The following is a 16,699-nucleotide window of genomic DNA, read 5'->3' as shown; positions in this document are numbered from 1 at the left end:
ATATGGGGATCCGGCAAGAAAGTGGGGTTGAAGTAGAGGTCGAAGATTAGCCATGATCTTATTGAATGGCGGAGCAGTCTCGAGGGGCCATATGGTCTACTCCTGCTCCTATTCCTTATGTTCTAAATAAATTCTAGGTCATTGTATATCATACTATTCATAAAATGTACGTATGGGAGTTCTATACATTTTCTTTGGCTGTTGCACCCATCCAAGAAGGCAAAACTAATCTGCTATCTCCAAACCAGTTTATCCTGTCCTTAAAAATGGTTACTCTACTGCAGTAGGTTTATAATTTACCCAATTCACAAAATACATTTGTAAGATTCACATTGAAGCATGCGTGAGATCTTTTACATGTGGGAGACTTTTAACTGCCCTCTGAAGGCATTCAGTCATATCAAAAATCACTTTCACGAAGAAGGCCCAACACCACCTTCTTGGGGCAATTAGGGATGAGGAATAAATGCCGGCCTTGCCAGAGATGACCACATCCTGAGAATGATTAAATTTTTAAAAAGCGTGAGTAAATTGTTACCATTTCCCTAATGCGTATATATGATTGGTGAACAATTATATAAAAATAATAACCCAGTTCACGTAAATCCCATGAATGAACACAATGACTACTAAACAGCCATGGAATAATACTGGTGTAATTAAAATCTAACTCCTGTTGTCATTGATGTTTCACAATGTGGCAAAACTAGATTAATGAGGAGCTTGGGGCATAGCATTCAAAAAGAAAATTGTCAATAAGACAGACATGATTCTTATGACCTTATGACTGGCTTGTAAGACATTTGCCTTTTAGTCAATTCACAATTGCTTGTTTGAGCCGAAGTAAAATAACTAGTAGATGACTGCTCACATTTAGAGACATACCAATGCATCTTCCTTGTTATAATTAAGCATTGGTACCCACAGAGAAATATATTATTTATCAGTTCATTGTCATTTACTGTGATTGTGCTGCATCTTTTTGCAATCAATAAAAGGGATTAATAGAAGGATGGATTTTTGTTTTTAAATAATGTAAAAGCAAAGGTGAACGAAAACCCAAGCTGTGCTTTGTTTTATTTAACAAGACTATAAGTGTAACCCTTTCATTAGTTCAGACATCCTATTCAAATGTGAAGGGCACAGAAGTTGAATATTCACAAGCCTATAACAAGGCTAAAGTTGAGAAGAAATTTTTTTATGCACAAATTAGTTGTAGGGGGGCATCCTTTACCTGGTTTACGGTAATTTACCTGGTCAGGCAGCATTTTGCCACTGCACTGTGACCAATTCCAATCCGCGGTTTCAAATCGCTAAACCCTCCTTCCAGTTCTGACTGGAGGAACTTATAATTAATGATATATTAAAAACGGACAAATGGTCTGGATGCAAGAAAGTCAAATTTTATTAAAACTAAAGAAACTACACCACACGATCAAAGTAATCACGGCAAAATTGCTTAAATAGGGGAGGAAAAACGGACACAACGAGGGAAATTGACTAAAATCACAATTTCTAACGAAATTCCCACTTTACTCCTACCCTTAAGCCTATCCTAAGTTGCCTTGTGGAAGGCCAGAAAAATATATGCTCACCACTGCAATGCCAGCTCCGTGCCCTGCGAAATCTTCACTGCCCTGAAGTACAGAAACACCCCAGTGTTTTAAAAGTAAACTGCTGGTGTTTTTACTTCTTCAGACAGACTCCACACTGTAGAGGCACATGGAGGCAGGCCAGAGAGAGCGATGCTTCTGGGAAGCTATCGCTTATACCCCAATTTTGGGGACGAAACCTTCCCGCCCAGATCCGGAGGTTTCTGAGCTAAAACAAAAGGGATCCAACTGCCCCCATTGTCCAGTAATGGGTGATTCATCCAAACCCATTCATTTTTAAACTGTTCCTTTTCTCACTTTACGTGTCTCTTTTCAAATGTCTGTGCTGAGCTTTGAATGTAAAGCTGCAGTTCAAATGTGTCTTCATTCAAAATGCTGAAATAAACCCCGACCATCACGTGCCAATGATGGGTTGCAAAATTCGAGTGGGTATTGCTCCACCCACCCAGGCAGTAAATGCTCCTTCCACCCCCACTTTAATGGTCTTAAACTTTTAAAACATACAGAATGGATTTTACAGAACAGTCTGATCTGCCAGCCCCGAGCCATTCCCTTGTCCCTTTGTGGTGGCGGGTTACCCCTCATGTTTCACAGACTGAGACTGGGGAGTATGGGATCACCACTCGCAGTCCCTCCCTTTCCCGTCTTCCCTCGACTGGCTGCAGAAAATGATGGATGCCTGTGTGGCGGCTCTCACTGGCCCCACACTCAAACTTGGATCCCAGATCCGGCCACCCACTCATCCTTCCCAGCCACACTTACACTCTAACTTTGCCCGTGGGCCCCGGGTGAGTTCCTCCCTTCCCCGATTGCACCCACGTGACTCTTGGGTCTCCCCATCCCCTTTACAATCTTTCCCGGGCCATCACCACCCACTCCCGGGGAATGCGTCCCTATCTGACAAGGCGCCCGCGCTTCCCCACCATGACTCCTCAATAGCGAGGTCTCCCGCAAGTGAAATTCGGTCAGGATAGTGCTGGGTGGGGCCCAGCTGGGGTCATCTCTTCTATGTAGGATGAGTAGGCAGGTTCCTCTGGACCCTGTCTGCTTTCTCCCGAAGGTCGCTGCGGGGTCTCCTCCTGGATTTGTCCAGTGGCGAGGTGATCCCCAACATTCTGTATAACCATATCTTCATTCAATGCCCAGCTCGGGCTGGGCGAACAGGGCTGCTCCTTTGTCCACTCTCCTGCAAAAGAACTTAAAAGGACATGCAGCCAGGTCTCTCACTGACCTGCTGCCTTAGGTGGAGACATGGTCGGTCCCCTCGACCTCGGAACAAAATACAAGCATTTGGCACACTTATAAACTTAAACTTTAAACTTAAACTCAAAACTACTAGTTACATTCTAAACTTAAAATTTAAACACCTTAAAAGCAAGCTATAAACATTGGTAACTTAATACAAAGCTATAATACAAATGCCGCCCATCTCCAGATGGCCAGGCTAATCTCTGGTGTCACTGTCGCAGATTATTGCTGCCTGCAGCGAAGCTGGACTGCCTCCTGCTTCACGTCCCTGGCAGCTTATGGCTGCTAGTTGGGGGCCTCTGTGATCTGTTTCCTCCCGAGCTCGGGAGATTGCTCTTTGTGGCGGGTACTCTGGTGACCATCTTATCTTGGGCTTGCGGACCCGCTGAGACATTCTGAGGGGTGTCTCTGTGGGGGAAACTTTGGCTGATGGACCCTGAGCCAGGGTCACAGCCCTAGCTAGCTGGGAACCTTCTCCCCCTAATGGAAACAGCCCACACTGTTTAATATACCTGGCAGCCTGCCAGTAGTCCGGGTTTGTCTCCTTTTCTCTACCCACTCCTGTACTGGGGGCAGGTATCCCCTCCCCACCTGCTGCTGGTGGCTGAAAATCTTCCTCTCCAGGTCCAAAACCTGGTACCAGCTCCTTCCATGAGTCCCCTGCAAGAGGAATTGCTATCCCTTCCTCCCCAGAGTCCCACACCACAGGGGGAACCACTCTAGAAATGGGCTGGGAAGCTTGTCCCTTTAAATAGGCGCCTGCATGAACCTCCTCCCCAGAGTCCCACGGCAGAGGCTGTGAAAGCTCTGTATTCAAACAGGCGACTGCGCCTGCGCGGGAAAACTGAAGAGGAGCTGCTGTGGTCATGGGCTGGGGAACTGCGCCTGCATGAACAGACCGCTCAAAAGACAGGGGAATTCCTGTCTCCAGACCAGCGACTACGCATGCACGAGCAGTCTCTTCAAAAGGCGGCTCCTCCCTGGAGCCCGCCAAGCGATTTTCTGTGAATGAATTCACAGCAGCCTGCAGATTTCTACTCTCAGGCTGCGGTTTCTCTGTTTCTGAACTAAATAACTGGTTCAAATTTAAACTTTGGCCAAAATTTAGGACCCACTGGGGCGGGGAAGTGTCCCAATTGGTGGGCCAGACAACTTTTCCCTTGAAACAAGCCACAGCGCCTGTTTTACAGCCTGTGAACTTGAACTTGTATGGTCAGATTTATACAATTTACATTGGTTGGCGTAGAACCACTTTGTGCACTGGTGTAGTTTTACTGCATAGACCATGGGGCTGGCCCTATCAACTATACTGTAGGGTCCCATGTAGAGTGGCTCTAAACTTCCCACCCGGGCATAGTTTCTTACCATCACTAGGTCTCCTATCTCCCACTGGTGGCTCTTGCTAGGCTCGAGCAGCAGCCGGTTATTCCGATGCTGCTCCCCCATGCTGTCTGCTGCCTGCCCATAAAGGGGTCTGGAGTATACCCCCGCCTGCTCCTGACTGGTGAATCCCGATAGTATGTATGGAACCCCATTAGACAGAGGTGAGGTGGTGGGATTATCCGTATGGATCACGGTGCATGACGCCCCCGTATCCAATAGATAAGTCGCTGTAACCTTCTCTACCTCCATCTGTACGAGCGGTCTCTTCCATTCATCATACCGGAGATTACACGGACGGACGGACAGGCTGCGTGGGCTCCAGTCATTGTGGGGAGGCAGAGGTGGGTGAGGGGGCTGCAGCACCACTGATGGCTGCTACCTTTCCCTGATTGGCCCTGAGGAAAGATTTTATCGACTCCATGACGGACTCGACTGTATCGGGAGGAGTTTCTGTCTCTGCCTTCTGAGTTGGGGCTGCGGGTGTCCTGGCTTCATCGTCCCTCCCAGGCTTTTTACAATCCCTGTGCCAGTGGCCATCCTCCCCGCACCTGTAACAAGTGACCTTGTTCTGGGAGGGACGGCTCCCCCCCGGCGCCACTCTTTCTTGTATTGAGCCCCAGGTTTAACCTCGTGGACCTTACCCTTTTGCTGGGGGGTCCCACTATTCCTACCGTTCCTATATGCTACCGTGAGCTGCCGGATTACAGTCTCTTCGGTTGCTAGGGGGTCTCGGTGGTCAAACGAAGTATCAGCCTTTGCTTTTATCTGGGGCAGGCAATTGGACACCAGGCAACGAAGCCATTGGGTCCGCTGCCGTTGGTTCAGGTGTGCCCTCTCTTGTCCCCCTGTACACGCGCTGTTGTAGACTGGCCACAGCCTGTCTGCAAATGCCTGTGGGGTCTCCCCTTCCTTCTGCAGTGTTTTCCCTATGCAATTGAATGGACTGCTGTCGTTCGCACCCATGGCTTCCAGTATTTCCTCCTTCAGGTCCTCAAAACCCTTCTGCCCTCTCTTAGCCTCATCTGAAAGGGTCTGATAGAGCTTACTATCTACAGAGAAAAGCAACAATTTGGCTTTCTCTTCGTCATCACAGCCGCTAACACAGGCTGCCTGTTCTATCTCTTGGAAGTGCATTGAGGGGTCTCCCTTTTTGGAGAGCAGGGGAATATGTTTCTCCAGGCCTCTGAGCTGCTGGGTATCATAGGGTACCAGATAGGTATGCTGAACAGCCCCTGGGTCATTATCATTCACGGGCGGACCGTACCTCCATTGTCGGAGGGGGTACACTGGTCCTGCTCCCGGCCTGCCTAGCGGGACCTGCTGGCATTCTCCTATGGCCCCATTGTCCACCCCTTCTTGCTGCCAGAGCTCCTCAAAACTCGGAGCTGTGGGCTGCGGTCTTGGGATCTCTAATTCCCTAGCCAGCACTGTTCTGGGTGCTGCCTGTGGGGTGGATTGATTTGGGCTGCTGGTACTGTCCGACGGACTTCCCTTCGGACTTATGAGACATACCATCCCTTTAGTCCTTAATAACTCCACACCCAAACTCTCTATCTTTCTGTTACATGGGGTATGATCTGCTCCACTAAACCTTTGGTCGCAGGCCAGCTTATAAGCTGCCTTTACCTCCCTAACCATTTCCTCCTGCTCTGTTACTTCTGAGGTGAGACGGGCACTCTCTTCCCGCAGTCTCATCTCGTTACTCTTTGTTTCTGTAATTTGGCACTTTAGGAACTCTATCTTGTGCCTCGTGTGGCTTTTGCCCTCACTAGCTTCTTGGGTGAGGTGTGCGTTTTCCTCCGGTAGCCTCACCTCACTGTCCCTAGCCTGTGTGACTTCCTGCACAAGGCGCTCTATCTCTGCCTGGAATTTCATGACCTCGAGTGTGAGGCGTGCATTTTCTTCCCTCACCCTCATCCCACTATCTCTGGCCTCATTCACCTCTCTTATGAGGCATTCTACCTCCGCCTGGCATTTTTCAAACTCTGACTCCCGATTCTTGGCCTCTGTAACCTCCTCCCACACCCTCATCTCACCCTTCTTAACCCAGCCACCTATACTATAATCGGTCAGCTTACATGCTGCCGCTAACTTCTGCAGGGCTACCCACAGACTGAAAGCAAGAAAAGCAAGAGCTGATGCTTTCTCCAGATCCAGACCACTTATCATATCAAAAACTGCCTCCAGTCCCTTTGTGGTCGCCAATTTGTAGGGCGGCATCCTTTACCTGGTTTATGATAATTTACCTGGTCAGGCAGCCTTTTGCCACTGCACTGTGACCAATTCCAATCAGTGGTTTCGAATCGCTAAACCACCCCTTCCAGTTCTGACTGGAGGAACTTATAATTAATGATATATTAAAACGGACAAATGGTCTGGATTCAAGAAAGTCAAATTTTATTCAAACTAAAGAAACTACACCACACAATCAAAGTAATCACAGTAAAATTGCTTAAATAGGGGAGGAAAAATGGGCACAACGAGGGAAAACGACTAAAATCACAATTTCTAACGAAATTCCCACTTTACTCCCACCCTTATGCCTATCCTAAGTTGCCTTGTGGAAGGCCAGAAAAATATATGCTCAGCACTGCAATGCCAGTTCCATGCCCTGTGAAACTTGGATCTTCACTGCCCCGAAGTAAAGAAGCACCCCAGTATTTTAAAAGTAAACTGCTGGTGTTCTTACTTCTTCAGACAGACTCCCACGCTGTAGAGGCACATGGAGGCAAGGCCAGAGAGAGAGAGATGCTTCTGAGAAGCTATCTCTTATACCCCAATTTTGGGGACAAAATGGTCCCACCCAGATCCGGAGGTTTCTGGGCTAAAACAAAAGGGATCCAACTGTCCCCATTGTCCAATAATGGATGATTCAAACCCATTCATTTTAAACTGTTCCTTTCCTCAGTCCAAATGTCTCTTCTGTGCTGAGCTTTGAATGTAAAGCTGCAGTTATGATGTGTCTTCATTCATCCTGATGGGTTTTGAATGGAGTTGTATTACTATGTAGACAGCTTGGGAGGAGTGTAAACAGAAACCCATTGTCTTGTGGTCACTGAAACCGCAGTCAGAAGTGGATAATCCCTTGTGCAAACATCCTTGTAGCAGTTTCTGTAAACAAATCGATTATCTAACTTCCCGAACTGCCTTTGATTGGCAGATTCAAACGGGCTACTCCCTAGTGCAAACAAGCAGCTAGTAGGTTACCGGACCCGCCCAATACCACAAGGTGACTGACAGCTCAGGCTCCATTCACATGCTAACAGCCTGCCTGTCCTTTTGAAATTCTGTTTCCATGAGGTCTGTTCAGCCATTTTTATGCCCTGAGCAATATAAACAGTACAAACTCAAGAATACATCTTTTAATAAAATGTACAATCTTAAAGTGTGCGATTTTCACAAAGTTCTTTGATTCCAGTGTCCAAGTCCTGCCTAGCCTACAAGCTTTTTAACGCAGCCCTTTTGCGGTTCTGGGTATGTTTTAAAACATTGTCCAACCCAGAGACAATTTAAAATCGCACAAAGTCTTCATCCACGATGTGGATTAATATTTCCCGATCTTCGGGGGCTGAGGGGATTTTGCAAACCCCTACATAGTTGATATATGAACAGGTATCCAGGAAAAACAAGCAATTAATAGTGTCCTGATGAACACCTTATAAAAACAAACTAGATAAATATCAGGTTATGGATAGGATTTCAGTAGAACAGGGAAGGTTAAGAGGAGATCTGATAGAGATCAGGTTAGGAAAAATGGCCGAGAAATTGGATCATGCTGTGCCTGTTTTATGCGTATAAAACAGTTGCCTAAGGGCACACACTCATTCCTCACTGGAAGTATTATGGATTCTGTTATGGTTCCTCCGTAGTTGCCCAAGATGCTCACCTGAACCAGGTGTTAGTCCCTTCGTGCATGCAAACAGAGGACCTAATGCCCGATTGACGTTCTCTTTGCAAACTTCGATTGCACATGACCACAGCAGGTGCCATGCATGCTGTGGTCAGTTTTTTCAGGCACTTAGAGCCAAACCAATGGTCTTTAAAAGGACTGCCTTTGGAAAGGGAAGATTGAACTTTTGAACTTAACTTATTGTGGAGCCGTGAGGAGTAGGACTGTATTCACTCCCCGTCCGCGATGGGCAGACTGTCACTGGGGCTGCGATTGGCGCCCGTAGCTCACCGATAATAAACAAATGAGACCAATGGACCGATTTGCCATAGTCCTGTCGCTGGCCTCATTAGGTGTGTGCAGCGTGCACTGAACTGGGATTGCATCCCGATGTGGCCCTATCAGAAACTGTGGTGGAAGCAGAATCCATGATGGGATTTAAAAGAATAGTGGTGATTAGGACCAGGTAGAAATATCTTTCTGAGAGCCAGCACAGGTGTAATGAGCTTAATGGCCTCCCTGTGTGCTGTAAAGAAAGAATTTGCATTTATATAGTGCCATATTTTGTCCTCAAAAAGTGTTTTACCATTAATAGATAACTTTTGAAGTGGAGTCACAGATAAGTATTTGCACTTAGCAAGGTCCCACTTCATCTGTTCATGAATGAATGACCAGATAGGCTGCTTTTCTTTAGGATGTTGCTTGAGGGAGGAATGTTGGCCAAGACAGCAGGCAAACTCCCTGCCTATGAGGTCTTTTATGCCAACCGAGATAGGCAGATGGGGTTTCAGTTTAAAATTGCATCTGAAGCATAACTCCTCTGAGTGTCTCACATGTCAGCCTATATTATCAGCTTCAATCCAAGTGGGACTTGAAACTATGAAATTCTGACTTGGATGCAAGAGTGCTACCAACTGAGTCAAGCTGCCACCTAACCTATGCAACATTCTATGATTCGATAGGTCCTGAAATGCTGGGGCCCCTACTCTGCTGTGGGTCCCCTGGCTGCTCAGAGATAAAGATATATTGTGTTGTGTGGCACCACCACTGTGCTAAATGGGATAGATTCAGATCAGATCTAGCAACTCAAAACTGGGCGTCCATGAGGCACTGTGGGCCATCAGCAGCAGCAGAATTGTACTCCACCACAATCTGTAACTTAATTGCCTGGCATATCCCTCATTCTACCATTATCATCAAGCCAGAGGACCAACCCTGGTTCAATGAGGAGGGCAGAAGAGCATAAGAACATAAGAACATAAGAAATAGGAGCAGGAGTAGGCCATTCGGCCCTTTGAACCTGCTCCGCCATTCAATGAGACCATGGCTGATCTTCTGCCTCAACTCCATTCATCAGCCCAATCGCCATATCCCTTGATGCCCTGATGAGTCAGAAATCTATTCACTTCTGTTTTGAATATACCCAATGACTGAGCCTCCACAGCCCTCTGGGGTAGGGAATTCCAAAGATTCACCACCCTCTGTGTGAAGAAATTTCTTCTCATCTCAGTCCTGAATGGCCTACCCTTTATCTTGAGGCTGTGGCCCCTGGTTCTAGACTTCCCAGCCAAGGGAAACATTCTCCCAGCATCCATCCTATCAAGCCCTGTAATAATTTTGTGTGCTTCAATGAGATCCCCTCTCATTCTTCTGAATTCAAGAGAATACAGGCCTAGTTTACTCAATCTCTTCTCATACGACAGTCCCGCCATCCCAGGAATCAATTTGGTGAACCTTCGTTGCACTCCCTCTATGGCAAGTATATCCTTCCTGGGAGAATGTTTCCCTTGGCTGGGGAGTCTAGAACAAGGGGCCACGGCCTCAGGATAAAGGGTAGGCCATCAGGACTGAGATGAGAAGAAATTTCTTCACACAGAGGCTGGTGAATCTTTGGAATTCTCTACCCCAGAGGGCTGTGGAGGCTCAGTCATTGGGTATATTCAAAACACAAGTCGAAAGATTTCTGACTAATAAGGGCATCAAGGGATATGGCGATAGGGCCAGTGAATGGAGTTCAGGCAGAAGATCAGCCATGACCTCATTGAATGGCAGAGCAGGCTCAAAGGGCTGAATGGCCTACTCCTGCTCCTATTTCTTATGTTCTTATGTTCTTAAGGAGCCCCAGTAAAATTGGAGTCCATGGGAATCAGGGGGAAAACTGTCCACTGGCTGGAGTCATACCTAGCACAAAGGAAGATAGCTGTGGTTGTTGGAGGCTAATCATCTCAACCTCAGGACATTGCTGCAGGAGTTTCTGAGGGCAGTGTCCTGGGCCCAACCATCTTCAGCAGCTTCATCAATGACCTTCCCTCCATCATAACTTTAGAAGTGGGGATGTTCGCTGATGATTGCACCGTGTTCAGTTCCATTTGCAACTCCTCAGATAATGAAACAGCCTATGCCCGCATGCAGCAAGATGTAGATGACATTCAGGCTCAGGCTGATAAGTGGCAAGTAACATTTGAGCCACACAAGTGCCAGGCAATGATTATCTCCAACAAGAGATAGTCTAAACACCTGCCCATGACATTAAACGGCATTACCATCACTAAATCCCCCACCATCAACATCCTGGGGGTCACCATTGACCAGATACTTAACTGGACCAGCCATATAAATACTGTGGCTATAAGAGCAGGTAAGAGGCTGGGTATTCTGCGGCAAGTGTCTCACCTCCTGATTCCCCAAGCTTTTCCACCATCTGCAAGGCACAAGTGAGGAGTGTGATGGAATACTCTCCACTTGCCTGGATGAGCGCAGATCCAACAACACTCAAGAAGCTCGACATCATTCAGGACAAAGCAGCCCACTTGATTGGCACCCCATCCACCACCTTAAACATTCACTCCCTCCACCACTGGTGTACCGTGGCTGCAGTGTGTATCATTAACAAGATGCCCTGCAGCAACTCGCCAAAGCTTCTTTGACAGCACCTCCCAAACCTGTGACCTCTACCACCTAGAAGGACAAGGTGCCTTGGAACACCATCACCTCCAAGTTCCCCTCCAAGTCACATACCATCCTGACTTGGAAATATATCGGAGTTCCTTCATCATCGCTGGGTCAAAATCCTGGAACTCCCTCCCTAACAGCACTGTGGGAGTACCTTCTCCACACGAACTGCAGCTGTTCAAGAAGTCTTAGCCCAACTTATGGGGACAGTAGTATATTCCATTGTTGGGGCAGAGGACATAGCGTAAAGCCTTTATAGAGCTGATGAAGAAAATGAATGTTGTCATCTTTTCCCTGAAGGTAAACATGTACATTGATTTTAAGGTAATTGACCCCATCTGGGATTCATCTCTTATTGTTGCCAGTTCTTGCGACAGGTCACCGACCTGAAACGTTGGCCTGGGGCGGTTTATGTAGGCGGGGGCAGGGGCGGTGGTGGGGGGAGTTTTGGATGGGAAATCCAGAAATCCGGGTTTCCCCACATGCTGCGGAGTTTTAACTCTACAGCGTACGTCTTTTGGCCTTGAAAGGTTCCCTGCCCGGAAGTCAGCCTGATTGACAGGCTTGGCTTCCTGTCCAGCGGGGAGGACTCCGGAGCAGACTGCAGGACCAGGTAGGTCGATCCCCAACCATGAGGGTGGGTGTCTGATGCCGGGGGGGGGGGGCGGGCGGGGGATCCAAGATCCCCCACCCGGGGGGTGCTGTCCCCGGCCCAGGGGGGGGCGCGGGGGATGGTGGGGGGTCCGATCCCCGGACCCGGGGATGGTGTCTGATCCTGGGCGATGGGGGGGGGGGGTTCCGATCCCCGACCCTGTAGGTCTTTGTATATGGGGACTGGTGGGGTGGCGCTTGGGGCACCAGGGAAAGCACGACTGCTCCTCCAGGCCCACAAGCAGTGCTGTGAAGGCACTTGCCTTCTTCCCGAAGCTGTCCTTGCCTCCATTAACCAATGGAATTATGATGCTGGGGAATGAATCATAGAATCATAGAATGGTTACAGCACAGAAGGAGCCCACTTGGCCTGTCGAGTGAAACAAGTTTTACTTTGCATATTGAGACGATGCTGAGATGCAGTGATTTCCTCTTACATAATCTAACGTTGAATATCAACTCCAATCTTAGAAAACCATCCTCTGCTCCAGCTACTTCCATTTTTCTTACTCACCATCATACACATAGGAACATGGGAATTTCTAGATCAAAAAAGACCACATGATACAACGACAATGGAGTTGTTGACTAATCATAGCTTTTCAGAATAACCACTGTCATGCTATATTCCCTGTTACTTCTCACCACAATACTATGCCTTTTGTTGAAGCGCTACAGTCATTCATCAAAGAGATTTTTTTCCATTTTTGTCCCGCAGTGACTCACGCCATGTGTAATCTAATGAGTATTGGCTGCCATCCTGTATTTCTGTAAAGTGGCCATTCCTCTCACTCAGCTTGGTTCAGGCTGGTGTGATCACTAATATATGAGGAAGAGTAGCCTTGGTCCTCAGAGCCATCCTTGCAGTCTGCCTTTGTCTTTAAATAAAGGTTGTACAGATAACTGCCATAGAATGAAATAATCATGACTTCTGTCTGGGAAATGGCATTGACATGCATGATTTGGTGTTGATCCTCACTCATTGCACATTGTTGGACTAGAATTCTGTCTTGGAGCTTAGATTGTCACATGGGTACCACCAAAGACTCCTTTGAGTATTCCATCAATCCGATGAAATTGGACAGCCCTGTCATACTGCTGTTCTTGTTCAGTGGGAAAAGCAGTCGAAACTACTGAATAGCAACAATGCATCAGTAATCTTTTTGATCCACCTGTATTCTGTAAATTGGCTTGTATTGCAGAGGTCCCTTGTGATGGCATGAAAGGAATTGGAGGCATAAACTTTGAATGCAATGGTAACCTTGATTGCCACTGGTAACACTGTCCCTGTAGTTGAGGAACACCTTGCGCATCCCCGATTTTCATCACTCCACCATTGGCAGTCGTGCCTTCAACTGTCTAGGCCCTAAGCTTTGGAATTCCCTCCCTAAACCTCCCTGCCTCTCTAGCAATCTCTCTCCCTTTAAGATGCTCCTTAAAATCTACTGTACTTCTTTGACCAAGTTGTTGGTAACTTGTCCTAATATCTCCTTACATGGCTTGGTGTCAAATTTTGTTTGCTAACACTCCTGTGAAGCGCCATGGGACATTTTACTGGTTAAAGATGCTATATAAAGTTGTTGTTGTTTTTATCTGAAGAACTGTTTGCGACAGCTCTGTAATTGCATCCCTGCGGAACCTGAGCCTGACAGTTCTTTTCCCTCTGACATTGTCAGGTAGTTGTGTCTGAGCCTGTAGAGATTGGGTAATGGCAGGTGCAAGCAATGTCCCTGTGGTGCAATCAGACACCACTGGTATCCATTCTTTCACATTTTTTACTCTCTTCCATGAAACCTAGTGGCAGGGAGCACTAAGTCACTGTGTACAGTTCTGGGCAACTCATTTTAGAAAGGATATATTGGCCTTGGAAGGAGTGCACCGCAGATTCACCAGAATGTTACCAGGGCTCCAAGGGTTTGATTATGAGGAGCGATTACACAAACTAAGCTTGTATTCCCTGGAATATAAAAGTTGATTCGATTGAGGTTTTTAGAATTTTGAAAGGAATTGATAGGGTGGATAAAGAGAAACTTTTTCCGCTGGTAGGGGAGTCTAGGACAAGGAGACATAAGCTTAAAATCAGAGCCAGGCCATTCAGGAGAGAAGTTAGGAAACAATTCTTCACACAAAGGGTGGTACAAGTGTGGAACTCTCATCCACAAAACGCAGTAGATGTTAGCTCAATTAATAAATTTAAATCTGAGATTGATAGATTTTTGCTAGACAAGGGTGTAAAAGGATATGGAGCTAAGATAAGTGGATGGAGTAAAGATACAGATCAGCCATGATCTCATTGAATGGCGGAACAAGCTCGAGAGGCTGAATAGCCTTCCTGTTCCTATGTTCCTATGTTAGTGAAGTTGCTGGATTCTGCTCCAATAATCCATCATCATCGGAGCCAATTGAAATTTGACAGTTTGGAGCAGTCAGATTCTCAGAAATCCTTTCCTATCCAAGCTAGAATGTAACTGGGCTTCAACAGCTAATTTGAACAAGTGTGATGAGCACAAAGCTGGTCTGGCATTCTGGCCTTCATTCGCATTGTTTTTAAATATCTAAAGAGGCTCACACACATTCTGCGGGAGAATAAAGAAGACTGACAGGTAACCAGGTCTACAATTTCAAATGCTGCATTAATGGAGTGGGAACAACAACAACAACAATAACAACTTGCATTTATACAGCACTTTTAACGTAGCAACACGTCCCAGCAACTTCACTAGCACCTCAAATTCTGGATCTCACTCTCGCACTTCATGCTGGTGAATCTGCTTCTGGCACAGAATTCTTACCCTTAGAATCAACATTCAACTTTAGTAGATTGATGTTATAAGGGAGTTAAATAAATACCTAATTTGTAAATGAAAATCCATATTTCAAGTTTGGCTGTAGTTACTTTATACAGTTTGTGGTTAGTATTGTTTAAGTGGTTTTTGCAGTAATTGCTTGCAACACAACAGTAAACATAACACAATTTAGTTATTGGCTTCTTCTCCACAATTGTAATTCCTCAACTCTTAAAATCAAATATTTCCTCAACACAGCATGACATCTGTGGTGAGACTAGTAACATGACGCCATTCCAGGCATTGCACCTTATGTATAGTCCATTATCTTCAGTCTAATCTGATAAAAATAATTCAGATACATTTACTGGAGAAGTGTCATCTGGGATATCATGAAGAGGTGGAAATGCATTTAGCAAAGTCAGGAGTAAAAGTAGGATCAAGATGTAGGAGGCTTAAACCCACAGGGTCTGAGAGATGCAATAAGCTTCGTAGGCAGCTGTGGAATTTAAATTCAGTTAATTAAATAAATCTGGAATTAAAAAACTAGTATCAGTAATGGTGACCATGAAGCTATAAAAACCCATCTGGTTCACTGATATCCTTCAGGGAAGGAAATCTGCCTTCCTTACCCAGTCTGGCCTATATGTGACTTCAGACCCACAGCAATGTGGTTAACTCTTAACTCCCTCTGCGGTTCAAGAAGGCGGCTCACCACCATCTTCTCAAGGGCAATTCGGGAGGGGCAATAAATGCTGGCCTTGCCAGTGTCGCCCATATCCCATGAACGAATAAATAAAAACCTGTCACCTTCAATGTTACAGATGAGGCTGTTTCTAAATTAGTCCTTAGCTCTTGACAGAGGCCAAAAACATTTTGCTTAGATAACTACAATCTCTAAAGATAATGGTGGTTAGTTAGACCAAGATCAAGGTTGATACACCGACAAGTAAGAATTGTCTTTTCCTAAGCTTTGGTTTCTGCAACGTATTATGAAGGGCTTTGATAAAGTAAATGGGGCAACATTATTTCCACTGTTTAGTGAGTTGGTAACCAGAGGGCATAACTTTAAGATCATCAAGAAAAGAACGAAGGAAAACATTAGGAAAAATATTTACACAAAATTGTAAGGGCATGGGATGCCTTACCAGTAGGAGCAGATCATGTGGTTTTTAAAAGCAGATTAGATAGACAATTGAAAAATAAAAATATGTAAGGATATTGGGATAGGGCAGAAGACTGAGACCGAAAGTGTAGCTCTTTCAGAAATTTGCCACAGACGCAATGTCAAATGGCCTCCTTCTGTGCAATACAAATTGTACTAGCAGGGGGTGCCCGGTGTTGCCAGGGCAATTTTGGGGTGCGCGGTCTCCCTGCCCCTGCCTGTCCCCTCTGTCAGGCCTGGTGCTGTTGTGATAGCGGCGGTGTGGGGCCTAGCGCTTCAGGCCCAGCCGGACTCTGGGGCTGAGACGGAAATCTATTTATGGGAAAAATAAATGAAGAGTTAGGAATCAAGATGGCGGCCACTCACCTCAGCTCAGAAAGATTAGGCCCACCCACACACACAATGAAATGCCCCCTGTGATGCACCGATTGGTCAACCATCAGGTTAATCCCCTGTACGATTGGTCAACCATCACGTCACTCAACGCTAATGAGCAGAATTTTGCCATTTTTTGAAACTTTTATGTATACTGTCGGAACAATTTTTGTCTGACCAAAAAGTAAATATGCCTATGAGAGTCCCCTAATGATAAGCTTTCTTTTGATATAACATATGTGTAGGTACGCTCTATAACTTTTGATTGTATAGCCGGACAGACAGACGGAAAGACAGATGGAAAGACGGAAAGACGGACCGTTTTATATATATAGATAATAAGGAAGAAAATAGCTCCCATTTTCTTTGAAGTTTTATATTGCTACATATTTTGCTGGGCCTCTGTTTTTCCATTTTCACAGAAAAACTGACAGAATTCTATTCTCAACCCACTGATAAATTTCTGGAATCCTATGTAATAAAAATGGCTTCATAACCATGTGGCCCTGCCTTTGCTTAATGTCAAAAATCAGTGTCCAAAAATAACCCATGAAGTTGAATTGGCAACTTGGAAATGATGGGCGAAGTTATTGGTTACACAACTAATTAATGCATCCATTACATGCAAAACTTGGTG

Source organism: Somniosus microcephalus, chromosome 2 (genome assembly GCF_052327205.1).
Source record: "Somniosus microcephalus isolate GS21.2 chromosome 2, FLI_Smic_1.0, whole genome shotgun sequence".
Lineage (NCBI taxonomy): Eukaryota > Metazoa > Chordata > Chondrichthyes > Squaliformes > Somniosidae > Somniosus > Somniosus microcephalus.
This window is presented reverse-complemented; position numbering follows the sequence as displayed.